Here is a 23,118-nt window from a genome sequence, read left to right as displayed (position 1 = left end):
TAAATTGATCACACAGGCGTGTACAGCTATAACATTTCTTTTTTCTATTTTGCATGCTCACCAGTCATGCATACATTTTCTTAGCTTAGATGTTTATTTTCAATGGGAGCTGGTGATAAGAATCAGAAAAAAGGTGCTACCCTTCAAGACTGTTGCCATGGGTCCTTTATCCTTGTGTGTACAGCGTGTAACAAAATATATGGAGAAAAACAATCACTGCCATTTTCTGTGGCAGTAACACTAACCCTTAATATCAGTCTTGTGATAGGTAGATTAAAATGACCATATTACGAAAGACAGTCTTGACACAAACTCATAACTATATCCATAGATGAAAGTAATCCTATTGTCAAAGAAAAAACCTGGAATATATTGCATTATAAAAGCCCTTTGATGTATTTTCTGCTAGGGGCTCTTTTATAAAACCGATTTTCTAAGGTGATGAATTGCACAAATAGCATGTGATATCTCACAAATTGAAAACCAATTTAGTTAGAAAAGCTTTATTTCCTTGAGGAAATTGGTCTGATTAAATTTTGATTAATTAGAGTGGTAATTAGATTTATTATAGACTATGCCCAGTAGAAAATAATTACATACTTGATAAACTTCTGTTGTAGGCTTTATGCATGTATACATTGTGCACATACAATGGAAGTCAATGCTAAGCTGGTAACTGAAAGGCTGCAGATTCAAACCCCAAAAGGGATGATCAATAAACTATCTCCACTGTGCCCTTGAGAAAGACACTTAACCCAAGGCTGCGGTCTATGTACTGTAAGACACTATGGATAAAAGTGCCAACTAAATGACAAAGTAGTAAACAACAGTAACAGCAGTCAGAAAGAGCAGAACTGACAACACATCCCATATCTCTGATTTGTATAGATAAAATTACTGCTTACAAACAAACACTTGACAGTGATGCTACAATACCCCAGAGAAAAACGGTTTTAGATTAGCACTTTGAGCTGAAAATTAACAAAATGTGGTGTGTGGGGGGCTGAAACACCATTTCCAAAAGATAACTGGGGATTTGAGCTTCTTTAGATTACGATCACAATCGATGGATCAGGATCCAAGACTGGTGTGAAACATTTTCAGACCTGAACTGAAAATGACTATTTTTTAATAATCCAATTGATATAACATGACATTACGATTATTTCATGCGTAGCCTCTCACTTTTTTTTTCATGGAAGACAGGCACTCTTTTCATTATAATGTATTCTTCAAAATGTTCAGGCATAAACTACAAAGACAAGCAAGGACAGGCTGCATGAAACTTAAATCAATACATAAAATGAGACTGAGGAATGAAAGACAAAGAGACTGAGACAGACAGAAATAATGGAAACCCTCTTAGCGTTGAAGATTTGATTGCAGAATGCTTGCTTGTGTATACTGAATTAGCCCTTAAGTAGATTTCCACGCATGTAATAAAGTGGTGTAGTAAAAGTGGTGTAGTAAATGCTTTGAGTCTTTCTAAGCAATTATTAAAAAAGATCTAAAACAAATATTTCTGATTATAAAGTCTGATGGAATATAATTCCAAGCTGGATCGTTTGACTTGACTTTGAAAATAACACTGAAGTCAAACAGACTACTCTTATGGTGCTTTATATACTTACATTGTAACTCCATATATCCATATATTATATTATATGTAATAAACATAATAAAATATAAACGTAAAAAAAAAAATATATATATATGTGTAATAAACCAACCTAGTCTCATTTAAAAAACATGACTATCCAACATTTCTATCCAAAAATGTACCTATACCTTACATACAATTTACTGCAGTTTTCAGGTGAAATGATCACTAGCTGCAGTAAAACACAACTTTTATTCCTTTCCACACAAATTATGATTACAAGACAGATTATAATTTTATAAACTCTTACATTAATGTGATTTCATGCACTATACCATGTTCTGACCTCAAAATTCTTAGTAAATTAATAAATTTTGACATTTGCATTACTTGACCAGCACCAAATATGTATTTTCTGACATAGTAAACTTGCTCGATAACTCACCTTGTACAGCATTGCACTTGTGAAATGGAGCACTTGGCTACAAGATCCGTGAAACATCAGTAACTATAAAACATGTCTCGACTCGGCTCAACTCGCCTCGGCTCGGCTCGCTTTTCGCTCCGTTTTCCATTGCAGATAGTACCTCCACAATAGTACCTGGTTGTCATAGCGACGCTGCAGGAAACTGCTGTGACGTAATCTTCTACGCGACACACACCCGCTACCCACACACACAGGACAATGGAGGAAATCGAGTGCATGTTGTTTTTGATCCTCGGGATGTGGCTGTTTCTCACAGCAAGAAGACAAACGTTGTTTCAGGAGAGGCTGAGGGCAGCAAAACGAAACACTGCTGAAAAAACTATCTGGATACTATTGCTGGCGCGTGTAATGATGTCGCAGTGAATAGTGACGATTCTCTCTGACCAATCAGCAGTCTGCTGTGTTTTCACGTCACATTATAGTATCGCCTCAGCTCGCTTGGAACCTCGCCGGAGGTGGTACGAAAAAAAGTACCTGGAAGCCGGTACAGTTACAACTTTTACACAGTGGAAAACCAAACAGAGCCGAGCCGAGGCGAGCTGGTACTGTGTAGTGGAAAAGCGCCAAAAGACTTGTATAAGCTAGCTAAAATGGCTTGGTTGCTTCAGCAGCTGCATTTTTATCTCAGGTTTGTTTTAGTGCAATTCACTGGACATTTCACTTTGAAAGAGTTGCGAAGCAATAAGCAATGTAATATAATTTTGCAGAAATGTCATTGCAGGCAGAATTTTACAATGAGTCTGGATTGCAATACACTAAAACAAAAACAAAAACATGGAATAAACACATGCCATGTTGCTAGACTAACAAGGTCACATGAACAGAATGATTATCATCAATCACAGTCTTTTATCCCAAACAGCGGTAGAGCTCTGACAGATGAAGAGGATAGTAATGAGGCACATAGCCCTGGCTGGCAATAAGGGAAAAGAAGACCACAGCTTATGAAGTACAGGATAAAACCTGACTGCCAAGATGTCTTACAGCTGCTCACAGCTCATAGTCTCCACAGGAGCTGCAGAAAACAATCAAGGTCAAAACATTAGCATGCAAAAAGACCAACAACTGAGGAGTCATGAGAGATTTGATGCATTAGACATGGTTTGAACATAAGCACACATAATGTGCAAAAACATAGAATGTTTGCCTGTGATTTCAAATGATTTGTTGTTTTGCTGCCCAAATCTTGGATAAGGGAGAAAAACCACTTCCTAAATGAAAGCTGTTCAAAAAGGTAGGCAGAATACTCTATTATGCTTTCCAAGATTATTTATTTTAGGCCAATAGCTCATATCCTTGGTAAATAAGGCAATCTCATAATGCACTGCAACTAGCCAAGAAACTTGTATAACTTATATATATAAATTATGATGATTGTAAATATATTTCAGATTCCATATGATACAATAAAATAAAATTCCATATGAAAAAAGTATCAACAAAAAATTGTTTCTACTAATTAAAATAGTTTATTCAATATTTGTGCGTGCCAGTTTTGCTTTATTAGTTTAGCAACATGGTAGCAATGTGAAATCAATTGTGAGTGCTATTACTAGATAAACGATTCTGAGCTTTCAAAAGCAATCACTAATAAGGTTCCATTTCTGTTAGTATTCTGTCAGTTGCAGTAGCAGTAGACAGCAAGCCAACTCACTAGGTTTTGGAATGGAGTCAAAGTGTACACAATAAATAACAGAAAATAGTGCTCAGCAAGAGTAAACAACATATTGTATATCTTTTACTTCCTTTAATTTGCTGTAACTCAGACATTCATTAATGTTAGGCAGCTAACAAGAAGCAGTTTCTGAAACAGTTTTGAAAGCACATTATATGTACCTACAAATGCACACATTGATACGCTTACCTTGTGCATACATTTTTCATGCAAATGTAAACAACAACAGGCTATTTAGAAAGTTATGACACAAACTAGAGAAACTAAATTTTGGAAAAATGAAATCCACGAAAAAAATCTATCACAGTATAAGGTTGAATAACAGGGTTTATCTGAGAATGGCAGTGATTGAACTGCATTTGGATTTATTGCGCACCTCTGAGAATACAGAGGCATTTATCACATAATCATATCATGGCATGACTCGGATCTATTGACTGAAACATGATGAATCTCTCAAGATTCAAGCTTTGACTTTATCAGAACACGACTGTAAGATAAAGGAAAAACTGAACTGTACTAAATAAGAAATAACTAAAATATCATTCTTGAAATTACATCAAACCTTTACAGAATCACATGATGAAAATTAATGCTGAGAAAATTCACACAAGTTTCTGTGATTGTGGATGTTTTTACATGAAAAGATAACATTAACATTGCAGCACCTTTTTTCAGTTTCCTGAGACCACAGTAATATTTTCCCCACTTCCTGTGGCTAGTGTCATATGCTCACACTAATTAAACACTCCTTATCCAGCATAAAATTACAGTCCCTAAATGCAACTGCCTCCTGGAAACCTAGCTGATTCTGCCAGCAACATATGCTTGTTCAAACTTAAATCACAAAGGTTCACATGGTCAATCCAGTACAACTGCTAATTGTGACTACATTTTTAAATCTATTCACAGTCCCAATAAAAATATGTGATGCATATCAATTTAAACAGCCTTTCAGAGTTCATCTTCGTATGATATTAAACCTGGAAAAACAAGATAGATGTATATCAAAAATATTCTGCTATTCATCTCCACCCAAATATATATTTTCTTTTTGATAACTGATAGTTTTAGATAACTGAGGTTAACTGAACAACTAGGGCAAAAGGCTTCATTGTTGTAATATGGTATCGAGAATGTTGAAAAGAGACAGAAAAACAGGACATAAAGATTTCCAAGATTTTCAAGCTCCCTCAGCACAATCCTAAAATGGAATAGAAAAGAAATCCCTTTCTGTGGTTATAAAATTAATCATGTATGATCCAAGAGTACATGCAGTATACATGTGTCAAATCAAATTACTGGATTTTAAATCCAAACGCATAGCAATGTATGTACACCCTGCCCGGCTGCCTTCACAAAGGGCAACAAAAGGTAAAACAAAATGTTCTGGCTCACAGAATAAAAAGAAGAAAGAGCAAGCCAGGCCAGCTAGAGGGAGAATGGGGCCAGAAGTGAGATGAAAGGCAGCAGTGGGTGGTGATGGCTTTCTTTATCTTGACTCTGCCATAAAGAAACAGCAATGCCATAAGTGATCTACTTTTCTGACAGAATACTTGTGGTGTCAATGGCGGTAAAAGGCCATGCTGTACTAAACACCCTAGCTTTGAGAAAACGGCCCAGTAACAGCGCTGATTACTGTGGGATGGCAAGTGTCAAATGCACAGGTCTCTTGTGGTTCAACTCCATTCTGCTGAAGGACTAGTGCATAGAACATTCCAGCAGACAAATCGTGTTTGTAAGGTTTTTCTGAATGGCTTTTCTTTCTCTGTATGTGTTGTACTTTCATGAAAAGGTGAAGTCTGTAATTTCTGTGTCACCTATGTCATCAAACTAAACTGAAATTTTTTAAATTGCTATTGGTCTGACAAACAGATTCCACCCTAAACCAAACCATTGCTGTGTCAGGCTAGTCAGAATGTAATAAAATGGACAAGAAAAAGCCATGGTTAGCTTAATTATATTTTTTTGTTTTTGTAAAAATGTGTCTGAACAGACGAGTAAGGAGAAAGCACTGTAACATCAAGTATTGTAAATTACACCCATCACCTTGACAGATTAAGGACCCCCTGAAGGTGAAATATGGCACATCTGATAAAACTCTTTAGGGTAGCTACAGGATTCTTGTCCAATTTCTCAAAGGCCAAAGCCTTAGTGAAACAGAAGGTATTCACACAGTGCATAAACATTGTGATTATGCATTACGCAGCTTTTTCCTCACTGTGTATCCTTAATTATACCATAGTTCAGAAAAGCAAATGCAAAAAGCCATCAAACTGAGATACTAGGTTAACAAAACAAGGATTTTGTCTTGATCACTCTTAAATGAACTTGACAGAAATTCCATAAATGCCATGCCATTGAAAACTTCTAAAAAGATTTATTTAAAAATTATATGCACACTACCCTTTAAAAGTGTAGTATCTGTAAGATCTTTAAATCTCACCAAGATTTTTTTGATCAAAAATACTGCAGATAAAAAAAACGTTGAGAAATGTTAATATCAGCTTTCTACTTTATTTTAAAATGTCATTTTTATTCCTGTGATGACAAAGCTGAATTTTCAGCAGCCTTTTAGTGTCAAAGGATCCTTCAGAAATCATGTTGATATGCTGACCTGGGGCTCAAGTAACATGTCTTATTATCATCAATGCCACACACACACACACACACACACACACACACACACACACACACACACACACACACACACACACGGAATGGTCTTGAGGTTAAATTTCCATAAATGTTCTAAATTAAGCATAGTTGTGCATCAAATTAGGCAACATTTAGTTATTGTACCATTTTGTAATTCACATAAAAGCACCTCTTCAAAGCAATAGTTCAGCCACACAAAAAAAGTCCTCGGGCTGAAGTCTCATTTAAGTTTATATACCATTAATCTATCAATACAGTCAGTGCCTCAGGTAAGCATCATGGATATCCTAAAACGATTACATTTCAGAAACAGCACCTCGGTCCAACTCACTCCACATCAACTGAATCATGTGGCAGGCATGACTTAAAGCCTCTTGGGAGATACTTTGAAGGTAAATGCAGCTCAAGTTCATGGCTGAATGATTCTAATAACTTTCTGAGTGTCTAGTGCTGTGAGACTCTCTTGCCTTGAGTTAAGATATGAACCTGAAAAGACATTACAGCTGCAGTTTAGACTGCTAATCCTCTGTACACACAAAGTACATTAGTGGCTTGTCAGCTAAGTTTTGGCCTGACAGACTTAAAAGTTGAGCTCATCAAAAATTCCCATAAACTTGTCTCGAATAGCAAAATGCAAAGACATGGTATGTGATGTAAAGCTTTAATCTTTAGATTTTTGCACAATTTAGCATAAGAAAAGCATTCTAGTTGAAAAACTTGAGTGGTTTAGATCAGCCAACATCAGATTTGTTATGCTAGATATTTTAGATTAGATATTGATTTTTTTCCCCCTCATTTCTTGGGGAACAATGCACAAACACACACAACAACATTTATTTTGATGACATTCGCCTGTAGCCATTATTTTGATTTCATTTCTTGGAATACTTCAGGTGTTCTTTGTTTTTGTAGACTCCTTTTCAACTTCCATGAGTCTGGTTTAAAGGAATACTTCACACAGAAAATTAAAAATTTGTCATTACTTACTCACCTTCATGTTATTCCAGACTTGTATATGCTATTATTCTTTCTGTGGAACACAAAAGGGGAACTTGCATGCTTCCATTTCCCATACAACAACAGTTCTTATTGACAGTGTCTGTCGATATATAGCAAAATATAAACAAATTTGATGTAGTCCTTTCCATTTGAACTAAAGTACAGTATGTGTGGAAAAACTGAAATTCTGTCATTATTTTGCTGATAATCTTGCCTCCAGTGTCAAAAGATAAAATCAATGAGTCGAATTCACAAACTGGATCATCTCAATTTGTGACAGACCAATTCATTTATTCAGTCTCAGCAGTTCTTAAAGTTAACAGCTCATGGGAGGGGAAAGTTATCAGTGAATAATGGCTTAAATTGCAGTCTGTTCCTCACACAAATCCAACCCAAACTCATTGGAAAATTGTGCCTGTGGCGACAATTACACTGTTTCTTGCACATTTCACAACACTTTCAATTGAAATGTCCAGTGAATTGTGCTAAAAGCACAATCAGTTTCATCCGAAAAAGATGATTGTGAATCTGCCAATGTTTTATTATGGTGGTTATTAACAGTAGTTTGGAAATTAAATGACTGGTAAGTGGTGCTAAAAGGTTAATGCTCTATTGCAAAAATAATGCACCGCCTACACTAAACGGATAGTGTTTACAAAAGCAAACAGGGAAAAAAAGTATTTGATGAAGCAACCATGCTGTTTTAGTCTGCTTTGATCTGTTATTGTGATGCATTTCACAGGATTCATACTGTATCGCAAATGCAATGCTGTATAGTGTTGGGCGATATGGTCATTTTTCAAATCGTCATATCGTCAGCCCGTGAGATCGACGATACACAATATTATCGAGCATGGGTGGAGCATGGGTTCTTGTCATAGCATAACTATTGGGTGTTTTAAACCGCGCAGGTGCGCGAGAGAGAGCCTATGGAGTCACCAATAATCAAAAAAAAAAAACTTTCAAACATACTGACTGATTTAACTAGCATTAAATATAAAAATACTGTATTTAAAACAGCTAGTTCATACATAGTCGGACGCAACTGTCATATCGCACGTCCGCATCTGCGCAGGGAAGTTATCAGTCTAAATGTTCTGCAAAATCAGTCAACGGTGAAAATCAATAGTAGATTTAATTTCAAGTCCAACAGTTTAACACTAATATTGGGCATAAACGAACATTTAAATATAAAGTATTTAAAACAGGTAAGTTGATATATTTGGAGTAAAGTTAAATTGAACTGATGCATCAGTCATACAGCGCTCCGGGCCGCGCGCCTCATGACGACGAGTCTGATGCACCGTCACAGAAACATGAATGAGATGCATTCTAACATAACTGTGGCATTAAACTTAGTTAGTGAGGGCTCATTTAATATATTGCACATACAGTATATAGGCCGTTTAGATTACTTGTTAAAGTGCAATGAAATACCTTATATCTACAGACGATGTACGTCTGTTTGTGGATGGAGACTTTGTAACGGCCGAAACTATGTATTTTTTTATACAGTCTTTAAGAAAAGGACTACGTGAGAACTATGCGCTATGGATGATAAATTCGCTCTGCCGCCTTGTTAATTATTTTGTCTTTACTTTATTTGTGACACCAAGAAAGAATTAATCTCTTATGTATGAGAAGAGCGCGTTGCCGTTTACCAGCCATTAAATGTGTGGGACACCAACTCGTCGTTTTCTATCTTTTTCATTTCATGGATTTAACGAATTATCCGAGTCAAAGCGTTACAACTTCGCCGACTACATGCTCTAATCCTCCTGCGCGTGCAAGGTGTGTGTGTGAAATGCGGGCAGTGAAATTAAGTGAAATAGCTGGGCAGTTTAAAAGCCGAATTATAATAAGCAGCCTAATAAAAATAAAAATAATAGTTATTATTACTATAATCTAATACATTAATAGGAAAATGAGCCTAATATCGTCTTGATTATCGACAGAGAATTCTGCTTATGTCGATATCTCTGACGATCATCGATACATGATACTATCGTCTATCGACACAACCCTAATGCTGTACCAGGTGAGCTACAAAGCAAGTTTACCATGTCTGAAAAGGAACATATGGAACTGGTTTTGTGATGCAAACATATTAGTTTACAGTTCATGTTACAAGTTCATGACATAATGTTGTGCAAGGAACTGAGCATCTTCATTAACCAATAATTTGACTTGTCATTATTCAGCTTTTTTTTTCACATCAAAAAAATAGGCGTGGCCATTTGAATATTCTATGGGTTTAACTTCTGGGCTTATCCGTGTCCAGCTATTTTTAGTTGTACAGAACAGTTCGTTTTACTGCTTGATAAAAATTGGAATGTCTTACCATATTATTTTAATGTATTATCTTAATTATGAACACACTGGTTTGTAGTTCAAACAGTTTTACTGTTTACTGCACATTGTTATTCTTCTCGCTATTTCCCTAGCAGCTAATTAACCAGAAGTTTTGCCCATAGGCTTACTTCCGTGTTAAAGAAAACCGTGGATAACTTGTGTGAAAAAACTTTAAAATGTTTTTTTATATATACCTCCATTACCATTTCAGCTGAAAAGTGCAGTGAATTGTACATTTTTGCAGTTTCACAGAAATGTAGAGGTATGTTTTTTCCAATGCTGCAAAAAGCTATTGTAATGCAGTATAGCACACAAGTTGTATGAACTACTTTTCATGCTGTTTTTTTTCCTGTAGGGTAGCTATGACTATCATTGTATGGAAAAGAGCAATGTGAAGAAGACACATCAAAAACCTTCCTTTCATGTTCAACAGAAAATACCAAAAGCTTTGAACAACATGAGGGTGAGTAAACAATGGCAGATGTTTTATTTCTAGGGTCCTTTAAGGTATTAATTCTATATATAGATTTATATACTGTTTTTGTTCATTCCTTCATTCTAACCTGCCATTCCAGGCTTAAGTAAAGAATACCTAAATCACTGGATGAAACACACTTGCTGACTGGCATACACTAAGTCTAAGCTATACTTGTCACTGAATAATAGTGTCCTGCGGGAGAGGAGAGGTTTTCAATAATCCATCACCTGAGGTCACACATTCTCCTCACACACCAGCCTTCCCTTTTTCTTTTCTCATGAGTCAATCTTACCTGCATACACTTCCCATGTTGCAGAACCTTGCAAAATTCATACACCCTTTGCAGATTTTATTTCACAGATTTCATTTGTTCTCTCCTCAACTTGACCTAAATCAACTCTGCACTAAAACAGTGTGCCTGCTCATGCGAAAGACTGGATTTAAAAGGGCATTTTAGAAAAAATGTAAATTAGAAACTATGTGGCAACAAATGTGCATATCATCAGTGTGAGCCATTTGAAAACAACAGAACTGTAAGTGCAATTTAGTTTGCAAATAACTCAGCAATGCTTTTATAGAACCTGGGCTTTTATTGCAAAAGTGTGACATTAGACATGATAATGGCTTCACTGGTTGGGAAATTATGTGGCACCGAACAGGCACTCAGATGAAATCACAGGGGCATGTGAATTATCTACAGTCAGGTTAAGAGTGGTGAAAAATGACTGGAAATCGCATGTTCATCACAGGTGTTAAGATTGCAATTTGTGACATTTTAAGAAGCTTTGACAAGCACTTGCCTTGTGAAGAATATGACTGGACACACTAAAAGATGCTGTAAAATTAAATAGTCCAGACTTCGGCTTATGCCTTGAAGCAATCACAATCAATAAAGAACATAAAAATTGGATGGACTAAGCTGTCCAGTAGCACAACAACTGTTTCTGTAGGTGTGCCTATCATCTCTTTAAAGTATAAGGATAGGGAAGGTAAATTGCTTTGTGTTGACATCTTAAGACTGGGCATCAACAGCTGCATAAAATCAGGGCAAATCCCCTTCCAGCACAATTGCCAATGGAGACAAGCCTTGTAATGAAGAAAAATAAATCTCATTGGGTTTCATGAGAATGATTTTTATGGGTCTAGCTGGAGAAGAACTTGGCACATACTGATTAGGGCACACACATAAATATCTTCCAATCAAGTTATGTAGGCCTAGCAGAATATTTAAGATATAAACTGTTTGTTCTTTTTAAACAACTTTGCTTCAGCTGGCTGATGGATTTAAACTCTAATGGAAGCTTAAGTAATGAGATGGTATGAGATGGCAAAAACCATGATGCAAAAGTATTTCTTAAAACATGCTTCCAGATACTTTTAATTCAACACGAAGACTGGAATTAATGAACATGATTTTAAACAACTAAAACAGACAGAGCAGGGACATTATACAGTGCTTAAAAACACATCTTAACATCTTTAAAACAAGAAGCAAATTGCATAACAGTATTCCAGAGGATATAGTTTGTTTTAAAGTTGCATAAAATTTCAAGCATAAATCTGTGAAGCTAACCCAATTTACAGAGACAAGCAATTTGCTAAAAACCTTTTTACCTTTTGAAAAATAATTTTAAAATGAAAAAAAAAAAAGCTAATTGAGAAAATTATTTTTGAGGTACAAGAACCTGTCTTTTTAATCACAGCTATAAGGACATTGACAAATTATTGATGAATGCTTTGGAAAATGTCAGCAAACATGTCACTTGCCATTTCAAGTGGAAAATACAAATGAGAAAGGTCTCCAAACTAATTGATAAACTAATAGAAAATCACATTATTTTTTTTAAACTTAAGCTTTTGTTCACACAAACTGCACATGCATGTGTATCATCAAACTAATTTAAAAGTCAGTGTAGACACAGTAAAGGCCTATTTCAAGGGACAATAATGGGCTACAGAATAAACTTCCCCATGTAGTCAGCAATCTCAAAGATGTATAAATCCTGAAATTCCAAATAGTGGCTGTGCCTAGGAGCAACCAATGTAATAAGATTTCTCTCCCAAGAGCTATGTCTTATGTCCTCTCAAAGTTGGGCTTGAGAGTCAGAAGTACAACCAAGTACTGAGGGGCATAAACTTCAAACCTCCACAGTCATTTGGTAAAAGCCATAACAATAAGAATAGATTAGAACACTTCATTGACCATAATGTGCACCAGAGTATAAATATATCCTATTTTTCCCCAGGGGACCGCTTCCTCTGGGGTCAACAACAGTAACAACCCAATTAAGATATGACAGATTTATAGGAAAAATGCTATGTAAACAAATGTTTGTCACTGGACATGAGAAATGCCATAAAAGACTACAGGGTCTGTGAAATAAAGAAAGAAAGATCACATGTAGGTAAAATCATTTTCATGGTATTTAGTGGGAAATCATAAATGAATAATTAATTTAAAAAGAAAATGTTATCATAAACTCCTTTTTTTTTCCATAGACCACAAAAAGTGAACTTCTGAAGAACATCCTGGTTTTTCATTTTGGAAGTTGACAGTAGAAAACATCTTTTGTCAACTTCCAAAATGAAAAACAGCCAGAGACTCACCGCACCTTCAAAACAATCCAATCAAGGTGCTTAGATCAAAAATGTCACCCAAATAGTAAAATAGTTGAAAAAAGTATGCACATTTTCAAAAAACGTCATCATGTGATTTCTTAAATCAAGATGGCTCCTAGTTCCAACATTGTTAGCTTGGCATTGAAAACGGTGAACATGTGACCAAAATGTTTGCCTTGTCTTTTTTTCAGTAAATTGCTTACAACTGCTTACATCTTGCTTGTGACTTTTTCAACTTCCAAAATGACAATGAAAAGCACCATAATGATAATGATTGTTGTCAAACAGGTAAAAAAAAAAACAGATAGGCCCACTATGCATGCTTCAGATTGAGCCAATGCTACAGTCAAAAAAAAAAGAGGAAAAAAAATCTTTAAAAAATTATAAAATCAAAAAAGTTAATTGGAATTATTTCTATCAATCCTTCTAAATTGCACTTCTAAATTCTAATGGTTTTCCTCTAATCTGGACTTTAACTACAGAAGAAGCAATTTTAGCTGTAATAAAAAAAAAAACAATGATGAAGTAATGAAGTAAAAAATTCATGCTGTTCATGACAGAGCCATTATATTCAGACAATTCACTGTCTGTACCAGTAATGAGGTCACTGGATGTTTGCCTCATCCTTTTCTATGTATGCCCTCATTTGCAATTTGGTGCTTTCAAAAATACATCTGGCAGATGAAAGATGCTGATGGTTTTTTTTTTTTTCACATTTAGTAATGCCAAAAACTGGAGTTGATTGTACTGTTAAAACTGCTCTCTGACAAGAAGTTCACTGTACATGAGTACAAAGAGAAAAAAAGTTTAAATTGAGAAATCAAGAATAGAGTCGTGTCATGAATACCACTGTGCATAAAATGCAAAATACTTTATTCTTTATTCAAGTATGATATTTATGCTAAAAGGACAGCAGAATAGAAGAGCTGAACACTACTGAAATAATCAATGTATAATGCAATTACGGTTAAGCATTGTAAGATGTGCTAGGCCTATTAACAGATTGCAAATTAGATTTTTCCTTTCTTCAAGGTTTCCAAAGGACTAATGTACACCAAAGAATGCACATCTACTATATGTTTATGTGGATTTACTTTGCTACACTTTGGGGATGCATTTGTCCTCAGAAGTGAGCTCAATCTGACAAAACCTTCCTTTGGGATATCCAGGGATGCCCTCAATTTGAAATATTATTCATGAATAAATAATATATACATTTCATTTTAAAACTGCAAACGTTTCTATTTATGGGTTAAGGTTAGTCATAGTATTTATAATTAGCTTTATGTAAAAACAGTACAGTCTCTGGATTGTCCTCATTTAAATAAGTTAACGTCTACATAGTACCACAGAACCTTCACTTCTTTGGAGCTATAAAAACTGTAAATCAGCATATCACCACATCTTACACATTTATTAACTTCCCAGTTCGGAGGCAATTTAAAAACAGTGTTTTCAAACATTTAAAAAACTCCCCACTTCTTTCATAAATTGTATATCAAAAGGAAATTTGCTCTTGAATAATCAACTACATTGGGCATTTGTAATTAAAAAGAGCTTTGGAGTTTTGCGTTTGATAAAAACAGAAAAATATGCTTTTAGATCAGTAATGCACCTATGCAATCTATGAAAAAAGGTAATATACTTTAGACATAAAGGAATCATGGCATTAAGCATAAAAGCGGGACAGCTGACCTTGCAAAGTTTTTGGATACAGTCAATGTTCTCCATCAGACAAACAAAGGCCTACATACAGTAGTAGACTTTACACACAAAAACCTAGAAAGGCAGCGAGAACTGAGAACATCAAAATGTTCATATGGTGTGATATTTTTCTTTAAGGTTCTTTAAAGAACCTCTGACTGAATGGTTATATTTGTGTAACCAAAAATGGTTCCTCTATGGCAGTGGTTCTGGTGGTCCTGGAGAACCCCCAACACTGCACGCTTTTGGGGTCTCTCTTATCTGACACACACATTTGAGGTCTTGGAGTCTTCACTAATGAGCTGATGAGTTGAATCAGGTGTGTTTGAATAGGGAGACATCTAAAATGTGCAGTGTCGGTGGTTCTCCAGGACCAGGATTGGGAACCACTGCTCTATGGCATCGATGTGAAGAACCTTTTGAAGCAGCTTCATTTTTAAGATTGTATTCACTGCAAATCTTCCCCTCGGCTCTTAACATCATGCCATGCCACATATTTGAACTTTGTTTAAAACATGCAAAAACTAAGAGTTAATTTATTTTAAATTTCAAAGGGGCATTTTTTTTAAAAGTCATGACTTGTGTTTTGCCTTGTAACTTTATTCACACAATTGTAATTTTGTTTAAAAGTTTTTTATAGATATATATTCATATGAAATATATTTTTTAGCACTCGTCCAGTGTATATTTTTTATTTCTTTTTACTAACAAAAGGTATGCATTAAGTTTTTATTAGCCATTTTCATAAAAAAAATAGTCCCATTTTCTACACTGTAAAACAAATCTATGGAATTTACGGTAAAAAATAAATAAATAAATAAAAATAAAAACAGCAGCTGTGGTTGCCAGAAAAATATGGTAGCAAGTAATATTTTAGTTTTTACGGATTTAACTTAAATTTACATTTAAATACCGTTATTTCATTAACTGATATAATGCTAAAATACCAACCTATTGAAATGTGTTTTGCACCTTTGTAATACACTGATAACCACCAAAAGCAGGTGGTGATGAGAAAGTCAAATGATGAAAAAAGCCCATCACAAGCAGCTTTTAAATATTAACATATATAGAAGATGCACAGTGTCATTCACATAAACAAACACCATCACGGTAACACACATGGAACTGAAATAATGCAATAAACATTAATTAGATGACATTAGATGTAACATACAACCCTAATGTACACAACTGATAAGAAAATGAAGAATCATGATAGTTATTTCAACAGCAAAAAAACATCAAATTTGAAAATGTAAAAGGGATGTCAATTATGGATATTCACTGTAAATTATAAGTTATTTTTCCACTTCTAAAAATGCCATACTACTGTAAAATTACATGTAGTGTCTAATACAGTTTTTTACTGTATATACTAAATAGGAACAGGAACTTACCATTAACCATTTAACAGGTTTTACTGTTACAGCCATTTACCGTTAAATTCACTGCCATTTTTTACAGTGTACAAAGAAACTGAATAAGCCTAATTTGCATTTATTGCTCACAAAAATATACATCATATGGATTTTAAAACTATTGTAGAAAAAAACCTAGCAGTTCCAAAGCCTTGCAGACTCTTTTTTTTTTCATTAAACACATTGACCGAAAAACATATATTACAAAGTCTTGCCCTGTCATGCGCAAATTACTAAATGGCCAGAGAATGGATGGCAAGAAGAATTCATTCAAGTCTCCTTACTGGCAGAATATTTCCTATAGCTGAATGGTGGACTTGAGATTCAGCAATCAGTTTGCCTTTCTCAGAGAGGGACTGTAAATTCAGTAAATCTGACTGGCACACACTGAAGGAAAAGGTATTGTCATGCAGATTACAGCCTGGAAATGGCCTCTAGAGGTATCCATGGACAGACCTCGCCAGTCTTTTCCAGGGGCAATACACGGCCTAAAAGGATTTTTAACTACTGAGAAAAAATAAAAAATAAAAATAAAAACTGTGGAAGCTATAGAAAATGCAACTTAATAAGATCATATGTCTATGAATAAAATATGGAACTTGATATACAAATAGACAGCCAAAAAAAAAACTTTAAAAACATCTTTTTTTTGAAGATGACAGATAAGCAAATAAACAGATAGAAAGACTGAAAGGCAGCTACACAAAATGCAGATTGACAGACAGATACAGTAGACACAAATAAACAGAAAGACAAGTAGACAGTATCTGCAGTATCAGATGAGAAACAAACAGTCAGACAGCTAGATAGAAAAATTAGCAGATATATAGACAAATAAAAAGACAAACAGCCAGACTAATAAACATACAGACTTTGACAAGTACAGTGTATACAGGTGAAGTGGAAAATAGTATGATAGACTGTCTGCTAAATATATTTTCCATCGCACAATAGCCTACAGAGAGAAAAAAAATTCTTACATGCAACATATTAAAAGGCAAACAGATTTTAATTTAGGCTACTATAAATATAGAGCATAAATCTGAAAACAAACAGTGAACAGCTTTCAAGCGCATCAGTAACCTGCACTTTTCTGCTCGTTAAAAACCAAAGCAAAGCTCAAGGAGATGCAACATCTATGCCCAGCAACAAATACCAACTCCATAAAATCCACTTGTCAATTTGAAGATAACAGTTAAGACCCGAAAGATCCCGCCTGCTGGCACTCGTGCATCCGTTTTACAGAAGGAACCTGCTCGAGCGCATTCCATCCTTACAAATTCCGTCAGTAACATTCCCCTGAGATACAGATTTAAACAAACCAATGTTTACATCATGGCTGAAATTACTTCATCTGACGAACAGAATGTAAAAGAAAGTTTTACACACGTTCTCTACAAGCGCTGACTTACTTTCCAGGACTTCAAGTTTCTTTTGTTATTAGATGCAACGGAAAAACACAATCCACTTTCTCGAAATGCATACTTTCCAAAGGAAAAGTACGATCCACTCACCGAAAAACACGAATCCTTCGCGCGTCCTGAGCAGAGCTGTGCACGCACACGCTGCCTACACACACTCACTCCCTCATCTTCCCATACCACACACGCACGCACGCACACACACACACACACACAGCGCGCTGGAAAGTTTAGTGACGTCACCCACTCAGTTAAATGCCACCGCAGGAGTCTCGCCAACCAGCCAGTATCCAGCTGGAGGTTTAAAGGGCCAGAAGAGAGAGACGAGTGCTGCTTGGATGCAAACAAACACTCCATGTCTTATTACCGTTTTACATTTTAATTATAATAACTTACTTTATAAATATATGGCGAAACATCTTTTAAGCTCAAAATTGTCATTTTTTTCTTGTTTTGTAGGAAGAGCATATATTTAGAGAGTAGAAACTTTAAATAGTGCTAAAATTTATTTACTGTACATACAGTAAGTTGATTACATCGATATACGTTGTCTCAGTATAAAAGATTAAATAAATAAAAACTGCTATGCATCCTAATACAGAGTGTCCAGCAAGTTAAACAAAACTAAAAATTATTATATTTTTTCTTTGGTTATGTGAACATTAAAGGGTATAATTCAACCAAAAATAAAAACTTCCAAGATGTAGGTGACTGTATGTAGATTTTTAAAACAATTCGTTGAAGTCTATCACTCTTATAGCCTAATGCAAGTGGATGGGAATAAAACTAAAAAACACACACAAACAAAACCAAATTTAACCATGTGGCTCGTGACGATACATTGATGTGTAAAGACACAAAACGATCATTCTGTGCAACAAACTGAACTTATTTATATAGTTTTATTTTTTTGTTTATTTATTTATTTTTTCCCTCTGATGCACTGCAATGCCTGAACTGTCTGAACTGTATGAGTGCCTTCTCAAAACACAGGCTGCATCCGAAGACTTAGGCAGCTGACTTATTGCTTCATTGCCGAATGAGGCAAAGATTTTGCTGGCAGGTTTATTTTTTTATTATTTATTTCTTTATTTTATTTTTTTATTTTTTTGCACAAAGGCACCTCATGAAACTGATTTTGGAAAGACTTCTAAGGCAGTGTAACAGTTTAATGATCTACAACTAAATAGAATGAGTTTTTGTGATAACTAAAGGAATATTTAATTACTATAATACTGATTTCTCGCTAGAACTAACCTCTAAAATGCAAAAAGTTAGTCAAAAGTATACATTTACACACAAACTGGCCACCAAACGTAACTTTCAGATGCCATCTTTATTTTTTAGTTCAACAGTCATGGAATGGTACGCACAGGATTGTGGGATATCAAAGGTAGCGAAAGATACATCTATGCTGCCTTCAAAATGAAGAAGGTACTTCCGGAGACAGGAAGTAAAGCAGAATTTGGATTCAAACGTGCCTTGATGTCTTCCTGCCTTGGAATGCTGCCTCCGAAGATCGCAGACTTATAAGTGCATTACCGGCATCTATTTCTCAAATTGACCATTGACACTCTATCTACAATCTCAATTAGGAGTGTCAATGGTCCACTTGAGAGATAGGTGGCGGTAATGCACGCATAAGTCTGCGGTCCCCTGTAAAGCAAGAAGAAGAAGACGCCAACTCACACCAGGGGGGCAGGGTTTCATATTATATTGAAGCATCCCTGGGCGCCGCCATTGGCTAGCGGACCCCCACCTGCTGTTAGCATTCCGTTGACTCCCATTCATTTTGGCATCACTTTGACAGTGAATAACTTTACATCTGAGGCATTTAAAGACTCCATTTGTTCATTTCTTTATTTCTAAAGAAACACAAAAATATATAAAAGGCTCCATTGCCTTGTATCTTACGTTGTGGCCCTATAGAAGCAGTTTTTGTAAAAATAGGCTAACGATTGCATCATAACCTGCGACTCTCTGTCGCACAGTAGACAAATTACCATATGGACAGGGGGAAAAGCTCGCAGGCAATCTTTTACTGTCTAAGAGGCAATTGGGGGGACGTGGAGGCATGAAGTCAAGGGAGAATCCCATAGAGAGTCCATAAAAGCAACGGGACAAAATTATTCAACAACGTCTGCAAGATTCGGTGGGTGATTCAGATTTCTCTTGGCACAGCGATTAGAAGACTTACAATTGTCAGACAGGTTGCTTACGTGACATCTACGTCATCAAGCTCAGTTTGACTCTGCGCAGTACGCTTGACCCCCCAGGAAGTGCATGCTTCTAAATGACTTCACTTGTCTCCGTTGAATCCAGTGTGGTCGCTGTGTCCATTTCTTTTACTGTCTATGCCTCACACGCAGGCTGTGTTTTGAAGAGGCGATCATACAGTTCAGACATTGCAGTGCATCAGAAAAAAATAAATAAAAAAACAATATAAATACTGTTCAGTTTCTTGCACAGACTGATCGTTTTGTGTCTTTACACATCAGTGTATCGTCACGAGCCGCAGGGTTTAATTTGGTTTTGTTCGTGTATGTTTTTTTTTTTTTGGTATGTTTTAGCCATGATTCCCATCCACTTGCATTATATGACTAAAAGACTGCAGCGGTTTGAGTTAAAAAAAAACTTTTTTTGTGTGTGTCATACTGAAGAAACAAAGCCGCCAACATCTTGGATGCCCTGGGGGTAAGCAGATGAACATAAACTATCCCTTTAAAGACAACATTAAGGGGAATGTTCAATTTGATTATTTTGCAAATATTATGGGAAAGCTAAGGCTCTCTAACCCCTCTTTAGATGAATTTTATATTTGTGCTAACGTTTTAAGAACATTATTAAACACCTGGGGCCTCATTTATAAACGTTGCGTACGCACAAAAGAAGGCGTACGCCACTCTCTACGCAATAATTGATATTTATAAAAAGCAAACTTGACGGGAAAATGTGCGGTCCTTCACGCAAGCTCTGACCCAGGCGTACGCACAAAAACGGGTGAAATGAGAAATGGCGACACCGTCGGCAGATGGAAGAAACACGTGAAAGTGAAAGTGAAAATGACAATACTGCCTCTCATAAATAACATGAAGACTTCACAAAGCAAGTCTTACAATTAACAGCCTACACGAACACCCGTTTGATCGATCAGCAGTGAAACAAACAAAAAAAATCAAACGAAAATTACAACAGAAATTCAAATGAACACATATTTGCAAAAAGAAAAGTGAAATATGTTCTGCAATAATATTGGCATGTTGTGCAATTCATCCTCATAAATAATATAGTTAACAGAACGAAATAATGTACAAAACTGATATTCTCGTCAATGTGTCCGTCTGGCAGAGCAGATATAGATGCAATTAGATAGACAGATAGATAGATAATTAAGGAGATATATATATAGATAGGTAGATAGGTAGATAGATAGATAGATAGATAGATAGATAGATAGATAGATAGATAGATAGATAGATAGATAGATAGATAGATAGATAGATAGATAGATAGATGTATTAATTGTCCACTGGGGAAAGTTGTTTTCATAGTAAAACATTTCTTCATAAGCTACGGAATTATGGTATTCATGCATATGCCTTTAGTTTGTTTTATTTTTGATAAAACAATGTATGGCGTATGTCTCAACCATTCAGAAAGCAACAAGAAATTACATTTGCGCTGAACAATTTCCCATTTCCACGTCGATTATTACCGACATCTGTAGCTTGTCAGATGCAAGAGGGGTCAGCTCCGGTGTCCCCTTTCCCCCACCCGTGGTAGACACACTCTGGCGATGGAGCGCTAGACGTTTTTTTGCCTCGACTTTGATGTCCGACCATTTCTTTTTTATTTCGGCCACGGTCCGAGGTTGTGAGGCTACAGCATTTACGGCGTCTGCCACCGTTTGCCACTCAAGTGCCTTTTTGGCATTAGTAATGCCCACACTGTGCCCTCCAAACAACATTTTTCTCCTCTTTTCCACCTCGCCAACGATAACTTCTACTTCACATTGAGTGAAGTTACGTTTTTTTGATTTCCTCTCTGTGTTTGCCATGATTTCGCAATCAATGAATATTAACTTGTGGGTGTTTCACGGACTATATAGGCAACTATGGGCGTGTCATGAAGCCGCAAAAGCTGCGCTACATTTAGAATTGATTGTGATTTATTAAGGGAAAAATGCGTAGGATGTGCGTGCGCACGGTTTTATAAATCCGAATATTTCTGTGCGTACGCACGTCCTATGTTTCATCCGTACGCCACTTCTGACGCAAATCCTACGCAAAGTTTTATAAATGAGGCCCCTGATGTTAATGGAACATCTGTTAATGGACATTCTATGAACATTACTGAAAATTGTTTGTTCATAAGTTTGAAAGAACCTTTCCAGAATTTTCTGAGAATGTTGACCACTGAACTTTGAACATTGAAAGTTCTGATCCACCATGACTAAGCAAAATGACAAAATGTAGTGTTTTATATATTGTGGGTGTTTAAACTCAACACAAAAAGTGTTTTGATCAATGTGCCTTACATTTTAAAATTCACCTGTTCATTTTTTTCATTCTATCAGTGTATGCAATGATTTGGATTATTATAGAAATTATATGCTATAAAAAGGACTGTCATCAACTGTCAATGAAAACCCAATGTGTGGCATGCTCAGGTGTGTGATGAGGAATCCAGGGAGAATGAGAATGGCAGCCTGAGCCTTAGTATCACAAAAGGAGTTCTCACAAAAGATCACGCTGATTTTTTTTAGCACAGTGCCAGCCAAGTGGTGCAGGGACAAAGTGCAAGGGAGGTTTTAGACATTAGCTTTGGCTAGCTATGACTGAACAAAAAATGCTGGAGCTGTAGATTTATTACTGTAAAATGTACAAGAGAAAGACTCTGCTTTAATCGCACTGATTACAACATTCAGTGACCGACCATGGAAATATGAAGTAAAGAGACCGAGATGACTTTCATGTAATCACTGGCTTTTCAAGTACAATTTACAATATTGTTCATGAAAACACGAAAATGATTGTATTCATTATATGAAAAGCTACAGAATTAATAAATAAATTCCAAAAGATTTACTTCATTAATTTGAAACCCTATCTGTGTGTGTATTTTATTTTATTTTTTACTGAAATCCTAGAGGACAATCAAGATGAAGGATGATTGGGATGAAAATGCAGCATTTCTTAATCGAAAGAAAGACCTCACTTGCATGTTTTATCATTATATAAATGGCAAAACCATTCTAAGTAAATTAAAAAAAGAATGCTGGGACGACTGACAGTGAGGTGTTACAAAATTTAAATCTGAAAAGTACAGGATACCCTGAGTGTCTTATGTCACACAATAAAAAAAATAAAATAAAATAAATACAATTGTGAGTGAGTGAGTGAAGTGACATTCAGCCAAGTATAGTGACCCATACTCAGAATTTGTGCTCTGCATTTAACCCATCCGAAATGCACACACACAGAGCAGTGAACACACACACACACTGTGAGCACACACCCGGAGCAGTGGGCAGCCATTTATGCTGCGGCGCCCGGGGAGCAGTTGGGGGTTCGATGCCTTGCTCAAGGGCACCTAAGTCGTGGTATTGAGGGTGGAGAGAGAACTGTACATGCACTCCCCCCACCCACAATTCCTGCCGGCCCGGGACTCGAACTCACAACCTTTCGATTGGGAGTCCGACTCT

At 36.0% G+C, this 23,118-nt stretch overlaps 1 protein-coding gene across 9 annotated transcripts in view; it reads right to left on the bottom strand.

The window, feature by feature from the left end:
* Positions 1-23,118, bottom strand: part of LOC132095465 (PTB domain-containing engulfment adapter protein 1) — a 177,913-nt gene that overhangs the window by 28,680 nt on the left and 126,115 nt on the right. For 3 of the 9 annotated variants that reach the window (XM_059500493.1, XM_059500484.1, XM_059500494.1), the window contains exon 1: positions 17,508-17,647. The exons of 2 other annotated variants lie outside the window; for them this stretch is intronic. The gene's annotated coding sequence lies outside the window, so the exon portion shown is untranslated. Of the gene's footprint in view, positions 1-17,405; positions 17,475-17,507; positions 17,648-23,118 lie in introns of those variants that run through there. 4 more of the 9 variants (XM_059500496.1, XM_059500495.1, XM_059500489.1 and 1 more) reach the window with 3 other exon arrangements.

The sequence above is a fragment of the Carassius carassius genome, chromosome 19 (genome assembly GCF_963082965.1).
Source record: "Carassius carassius chromosome 19, fCarCar2.1, whole genome shotgun sequence".
Taxonomy (NCBI): domain Eukaryota; kingdom Metazoa; phylum Chordata; class Actinopteri; order Cypriniformes; family Cyprinidae; genus Carassius; species Carassius carassius.
The sequence above is the reverse complement of the archived record's forward strand: the minus strand, read 5'-3'. Positions and strand labels throughout refer to the sequence as shown.